At 37.5% G+C, this 7602-nt stretch overlaps 1 pseudogene; it reads left to right on the top strand.

Moving 5' to 3' along the window:
- Positions 1-5291: 5291 nt before the first annotated feature.
- On the top strand, positions 5292-5741 carry LOC103751698 (annotated as a pseudogene).
- Positions 5742-7602: the final 1861 nt, after the last annotated feature.

The raw sequence follows: 7602 nt of genomic DNA, 5'->3' as shown, positions 1-7602 counted from the left end.
ACATCTATAAGGTAATAAACTTTATATATATATATATATATATATATATATATGCACACAATTCAGTTTCCCAAAGATCTTTGAATATTGAGGATTAGTAAAAGCCTCAGTTTTACCCATATATTACTTTCCTTCAATTAAATCAAAGTACAAGTGTTATAGAAAGAAGTCAAATTAGCCCACGATCCAGTCTTGCCTGGAACAAGAAGCCTGTATCTGATGCCAGGAACGTGCCTCTCCCCTGGAAATACCATCACTTTTTTGCTGCACCATATATCTCAGTAACCCTTGTTGCAAGCTTGCATACTGGTTCCTCTATTTATAAAGCAGAATATCTGGGTAGGAGATTCCTGGCAACTATCAGAATGTCTCTATGCCAAGACAGGATTAGGGTTCTCTGCATCTTGGTCACACCAAATGCTATTAGAAGGGACAGAGGCAGGTTGCAGCTAAAATTACAAGGTCCAGCCCCATCTGACTCCCATCATGCCCACTTTTGGAAGAGCTAGTGTTCCCTGCCTTTCTGGGGGGTCAGGTGACTGAAGATGAGAGCCAGTTAGTTCTTCTGATGGTGACATGGACCTCAGGGTTTGGTGCGGAAGTGGTATCACCTGGGATTAAAAGATTGCCGCCTCTTTAAATCTGATCTTTCAGAGTTATTAGCAGGCTGTTCTTTGGCCCTTTCTTCTACCATCATTCATTCGGGATGTAATTTGATCCAGAGAAATGGATCTCTGTGTTCAGGAGAATCTTTCCCAGCCAGTAGGGCTGTGTGGGAAGATTATCATTAGCAAGACACATTCATCAAATACCTTCTTACCATATGCTCAACCAGGACTTTATAAAAGAGAAACAGGAGGCATAGCCCCTGGTTTGAGGTTATAAAACTCAAAACAGATACGTGGGCTTGGACAGGTCTGTACGGGTCAGGCATGTGGTGAATAACAGGATCTGGCTGACACATAGAACGACCACAAAGACACATAGAAAGACCACAAACTACTGAGCTGACATCAAACCCTTTGTGTTCACCTCCATCCAGGTCTTTACCCTGGAGCTATGGGTTCCCCTTGCTTCCCCAAGCCTTTCTTAACCTTTGCTTAAATAGAATCCCAAAACCCGGAGGCTCCCACATGATCAAAATTGTACTCTCATGATTTTCCAAAATAACAAAATCTAGTCATAATTCAGAAAAACGTTTCTATTAAGTTATAATTTATTAATCCAAGCAATGCCTACCCCCCATTCACATTTAAACAGGACCTTATTTGTTCTGCCCAAGTCAATGACTGTTAATTATTAGGATTTCAGAAATTCTCCTTTCTGTCTTCCATCCTCCCTTGGAAGCTGTACATTTCAGTATGAAATTGAAACTGGTCACAGGCTAGTCACTACCTTTCTGGTCAGACCCCCATGACTTCCTTTCACTGGCATCTGTCCTCTTTTGTTCACTGGTCATTCTTAAGCTTGCTCTTCTGAGTCCACACCTTTGCTCACATTGTTCATCCTCTGAAGTCACTTCCTGCCACTATCCAACTTCCATCCTCATTTGGCCAAACCCTCCCCAGACTTTCCCAGTAACATGAAACATAATTTAAATACCTCACAAAACAGTTTGTGGATCTTTGTTCAAAACACAGATTCCCAAGGCTTTCATATGCCAGTTCCTTGGATATGGGTAAGGCTTAGTCATTTTTTTTTTTTTAATTTCCAGGTCAGGTGGCAATGAGAAGTGCTTAACATAGTGCATGAGGACAAACTGGGCTTCCAGCACTAAGCTAATGACCCATAACAAGGTAATTACAGATATTTCATCAAGAAAGGAACAGCTTTAGTGCAGAAGGAAGGTTGGGTTCCTGCTGGAGCTTTGGATACTGGTATGCTCTCAAATGTCTCCACATGAATTCTCCCTACCTCAAATTAGAAACTACTTTCTAGAGTGATAAGGTCTACACCTTCAGATTTCATGACTCATAGACGTATACACATGCACACATGCAACTGACTGACTCATGTATAGCTGCCAACTATATTTTGCTCAATAAGTATTTTTTTCAATAAGAATATTATAAAGTGGATTGGCAAGATGGCTCAGTGGATAAAGGCACTTGCTACACAAGCCTGGTGACCTGCGTTCAATTCCCAGGACCCATATAAAGGTGGAAGAAGAGAACTGACTCCACAAAGCTGTCCTCTGACCTCCACATGTGCCTTGGCACATTCAATTCACATGCACTTTACACGTATACATCACATACACACACTAATATTTTTTATTTAAAAACCATGGAAACAACAAAAAAGAATCTTTTAAAAAGTTAGGCAGAAAGCGACATTGGTCTTTATGTCTCCAGGATAAAAACATTATCTCATAAGTATTATTACTTTGAGGATTTCAGTGTGTGAGCTCTGCCTTACCCCTGGTGCTAGGAAGTCAGGTACACTACAAGGTGCTTTCCCTCTAGGGACTCACAAACTGGGAAGCAGAAGACAGGGTAGGATGCAATTGGGGAAAGTTCAAATTCATTTCAGGCAGTGCTAGAACGATCAGAGCAGAAATCTGCCCTTTGGGTCCAGTAAGGACTGAGCCGGGAACAGGGGCACTCCCAGAAGAAGAAGGTGGAATTTGTGAATGGGAATTTAACAGGGGAAGAAATACAGACTTGGTGATGAGGAAGCAGCAGCCTGATTAGCATTACAAGCCAAATGAGCCTGTCTCTTCACAGAAGAACTTGGGAAAGAACAGGTAACTAACCTGCTAAGGAGGGAACTAAAGACAGATGGCAGCATCATCAGTGGACCCTCAAAGCTGAGCTCTGTAGCTCTCCCTTCGGTTAGCCACCTAAGACTTATGTAAGTACAGCAGAGCAGAGGAAGCAGGAGTCAAGGCTATGCCCAACTCTACTTGGGTACTAAGTCCCAGTTTCCTTGTCTGAATAATGGAAACAGAGATGCTGTCGTTATTCAGTAATACGAGGGACTGTACTCAGCCATGACCAGCCTATGGACATGTCTACCTCAGCTGCCTGGTCCCTTGATTAGAAGCCATCACTTTGTCCTTGGTGCCATGGTGTACTGCTCAGTGACCTCTAACAATTGTTTTTCATGTTTCAATGCTTACTCCAGACTAAGAGCTCATTGGAAAAGTATATTTTACTTATGCTAAGTTTTAATATCTAATGTACTGTACAGTTGGTACAACTAGAGAAAAAAGTGTCTACCAAATGAAAATGAACATGTTCAAAACACAGATATGGGCCATGTGCAATAATTTAATTGCTGTGCAGCTTACTCTCACTGCTCCCTTGAATTGTACTCAATTCTTCCTGTTAAAAAATAAATAGCAGCGGATGTTACTACCACGCTCTCGGTAACAGATTTGTCTAAACAAAACAAATAAAGAAACATCAGAGTTAACCGACCCTATAGATAAAATGGGCTTAACCTACAGAATACTCAACTCAAACACTGTAAACTACATTTTCTCAGTAGCCCATAGACCATATTTTAGGACACAAAGCAAATTGTAACAAACGTAAGAAAATTGAAATAACTTATTGTATTGTATCTGGCCACAATGGAATTAAAGTACAAATCAACAACAAAAGAAACTATAAATATTACACAAACCCATGGAGATTGAATAACATATCATTAAATGATAAATGAGTCATCAAAGAAATCAAGAAGAAAAATAATTTAAATTCTTAGTATCAAATGGAAATGAAAACCAAAACATACCAGGACATGTGGGATATAATGAAAGCAGTTAAAAGAGGGATGTTCACAGCAATAAAAGCATACATTAAGAAAAAACCCAGCGAGATCTCAAATAAATAATGATGTACCCCAAGTTCTTAGAGAAATAAATCAGGCCAAACCCCAAGTCAGTAGATGGAAAGAAATAACAAAGGTCATGTCATATCAGAAATTAATGAAATGGAACTGAAAAAAATACAAAGAATCAATGGGGGGTGGAGAGATGGCTCAGAGGTTAAGAGCACTGACTGCTCTTGCAGAGGACCCGGGTTCGATTCTCAGCACCCACATGGTGGCTACGAATCATCCTTAACTCCAGTTCCAGGGGTATCCAAAGCCCTCTTCTGACCTCCGTGGCATTGCACGACACAGGTGCACTCACATACACGCAGGCAATACACTCATACACATAAAATTTTTTAAAAATTTTAAAAAAAGAATCAGTTGGAGAAGCTGGTTCTTGAAAAGATAAACAAGATTAAAAAGCTCTTTGCTAAAGTAACTAAAATAAAGAGAAGACCAAAATTAATAAAAATAGAGATAAAAGGGGGTACATTTTGACAGATACTAATGAAATTCAGAGGACATCAGGGCATTCTTTGAAAATCTATAGTCAAATAAATTGAAATTTTAGAAGAAAATGACAAATTTCTAGACACAGGACCAACCAAAATTAAACCAAGGAGACATCACCAATCTAAACAGAGATATAAAGAGCAGTGGGGTTGAAGTAGTAATAAAGCTTCCCCAACAAAGAAACCTCAGGTCCAGAGGAAGTCTTTGCTGATTTCTAGTAGACTGTTAAAGAATAACTAGTATTAATCCACCTCAAATTATTTCATAAAGGAGAAAGAGAAAGAATGCTACCAAACTAATTTTATGACGCTAATATTATCCTGATACTGAAAAATGGATAATGACACAATGAAAAGAGAATATAAATTGGCTTGATGGGCAAAGGCACTTGCCACCAAACCTGACAACTTGAGTTCTATCCCTAGAACCAAAGTGGTGGAAGGAAAGAACCAACTCCCAAAAGTTGTCCTGTCCTAAACAAACAAAAACGTGTACTACACACACACACACACACACACACACACACACACACACACGCACACACACACACACAGAGTAATAAATAAATAAATTTAATAAAAATTTTTACTTAGAAAATTTCTTTTTAAAGGAAAAACAACTGGGCTTGGTGGCACATGACTTTAATCCCAGCACTCAGGAAGCAGAGGCAGGCAGATCTCTGTGAGATTGAAGCCAGCCTGATCTACATAGTGAGTTCTAGGCCAGCTGGAGTTACAGGGATACCCTGTCTCAAAAGAACAAAAAGGAAAAAACGAAGCAAGAATTCCCACTTCTATCACTACCTTCATATTGCAAACTGGGTGTGATAGCACACACCTTTAATCTCAGCATTCAGAAGTTTAAGGCCAGCCTGGCCTACATTCTATACAGCCAGATACAGACCAGCTGGTAACATCCTGTCTCAAAAAGAAACAAACCAAAAATGTTTTTAAAAAATAGGAAAAAAATAGAATGGAAAGAGTAAAAAAGCTGAAGAGGCAGAGCCTAAAGAATTTCTGGTAGTGAAAGGGAAGGTATTTCCTTAAGTGGAAGCAACTGACAGATGCTGATAATGCTTGGTAACCTGAAGAAAATTAAGGTTTTCCAGAGTTAACTGAAGCATTTCCTAATTCTCAAAAAGCTGTTAAAATGGAAAGTCTTTATCTGACAGTGAATCTAAAGATAGTAAATTAAAGAAAAAAAGAGCTGCTGTTGACGTCCAAGAGGCTTTGCGGGAGGTCTTGATCCTGAAGCCACAAATAGCAGTGGGGAATTAACATTTCTCGAGAAATGGAAGGATTAGGATATGTCTGACTTGGTGCTGGCAAAAGAGGCACCAGATTGTAATTGCTTTTTATGAAGAGAGACTGATTTGGCATTCTTGTCCAGAAGATGAAGCTCATTAATTGTTTGCATTATTTTTTTGTTTTGTACACATATATTCTACACACACACACACACACACACACACATACACCCACACATCTGGATCTTTTTTTTTTTTTTTTAAGTTACTAATGTGAAAAAAATACTCTGTAGTGAAAATCAACTTTGATATGTTTGTTTTGAAAGTACTGACAGCTACTGGAATTTGGGGGATTTTGTTTTTCAACAAAAGGCACTTGTTATTTTGAGCAAATAAAAGTTTTTTTGTAGTTGTTTCCTTTAATAATGGAATATTTGATACCATGGTGTGTTTCCTCTGCATTGGAGAACAGCTTTGTCTAAAATTTTCAAATAATTTCTCAATCAGAACTGATTTTTAACTGGAATGCAAAGGACCATTCTGGGTTTTTTTATTGTATGTACGTATCTGTATAAAATACTTATGTAACTGGATTAAAAAAATATTTGCCAAAATAAAAACCATGGGCAATGACACCTATTTATGTAATCCCATCATTGTGAACAATCTAAGAAATAAATCACTTCAGGTTTGGGTGAAAATTGTCCTGAAGCCATAATCGTTCAAATCAAATAGACGATTCAGTAGTTACTTGGACAGTTTAGATTGGACAATTTAAAAGCAATCACATCAGAATAATTTATATATATTATATCATCACATAAATGCAGTAGCTTATTTACAAAATTTTGTTGCTACCAATTCCCCCATTCAAAGAAACTAGACAAATAGTGGTTTGTTTTAATTGGCTAATAAGATGTAAACAGACATGTAAAGGTTCCTTTAGTGAGCCATTCCTTCACAAAAAGTTGAAATTTATGTACTAAAAGATTATGAGCCATGGTATGACTGAGATAGCTCATGGAAATGTAATCATGATTAGTGATGTTGACAATTTAGGACTGCTGACATGAATGAGTGAACAAAATTTGGTAATATAAATTAATGACCTGCGTGCTTTTTCTTAACCCTGATTCATTCCTTACAGGTAGGCTTAAGCTTTTCAATATTTGGGTTACTACTTCGAAAACAGTCAGGAAAGTAACTTTGTAGCATCAGAATTGTCTCCAACTGTATCTTGTTTATTTCATTGTAGATAATGGTGAACAATAGCCAATAAATACTTTAATATTCCTTTACATGATAAGAAAAAAAAGAATTGAACTTATCAAGTAGACTATAAAAAGCCAAATAATTAAATGATCATGTATTTTCATAAAGGTAGATAAAAGACAAATGAAGTAAAATGACTATAAGTCAACCACATATGTATGCACACAGATACATACTTGTGTGTTAAAAGGCATTACAAACCAGTGAAAAATTAATTGGCTGTTTAATGAATGATATATATTCATACAAGGAGACAATATCCTTATTTTATGTGATATGCAAAAGAGTCTCACTCAGAAATGGCAGCTTTTACAAAACAGACACTTAAAATTTATAGAATAGAACTTGTGAAACACAAAGTGAAAAGAAAACCACACACCAAATTTTTAACTATTTTATTATTTTTATTTTATGTGTATTATTATATTGCCTGCATATATGTAAGTTTACCTGTGTTGTGCAATGCCTGTGGAGGTCAAAAGAGAGTGTCATAGCCCCTGGCACTGGAGTTATGGAAAGTTGTTAACTGTCATGTGGGTGCTGGGATTCGAACGTGGATCTTCTGCAAGAACAGTGTTCTTATAATCTTTTCAACTCATTAAATGCCAAAGTCATCCTGTCAGATCTCAACCTTGTTTTAGCCTTTACCATTCCAACAACCTGGCTTTCACTAGCTTCTAGTGCATAGAATCTTTCAAGAGATTTTTAACCATTCTCCTATCATTTAGGATTTGTGTGACATAAAGATA

The sequence above is a fragment of the Nannospalax galili genome, unplaced genomic scaffold, assembly GCF_000622305.1.
Source record: "Nannospalax galili isolate Female #2095 unplaced genomic scaffold, S.galili_v1.0 scaffold2548, whole genome shotgun sequence".
NCBI classification, from domain to species: Eukaryota; Metazoa; Chordata; class Mammalia; order Rodentia; family Spalacidae; genus Nannospalax; species Nannospalax galili.
The sequence above is the reverse complement of the archived record's forward strand: the minus strand, read 5'-3'. Positions and strand labels throughout refer to the sequence as shown.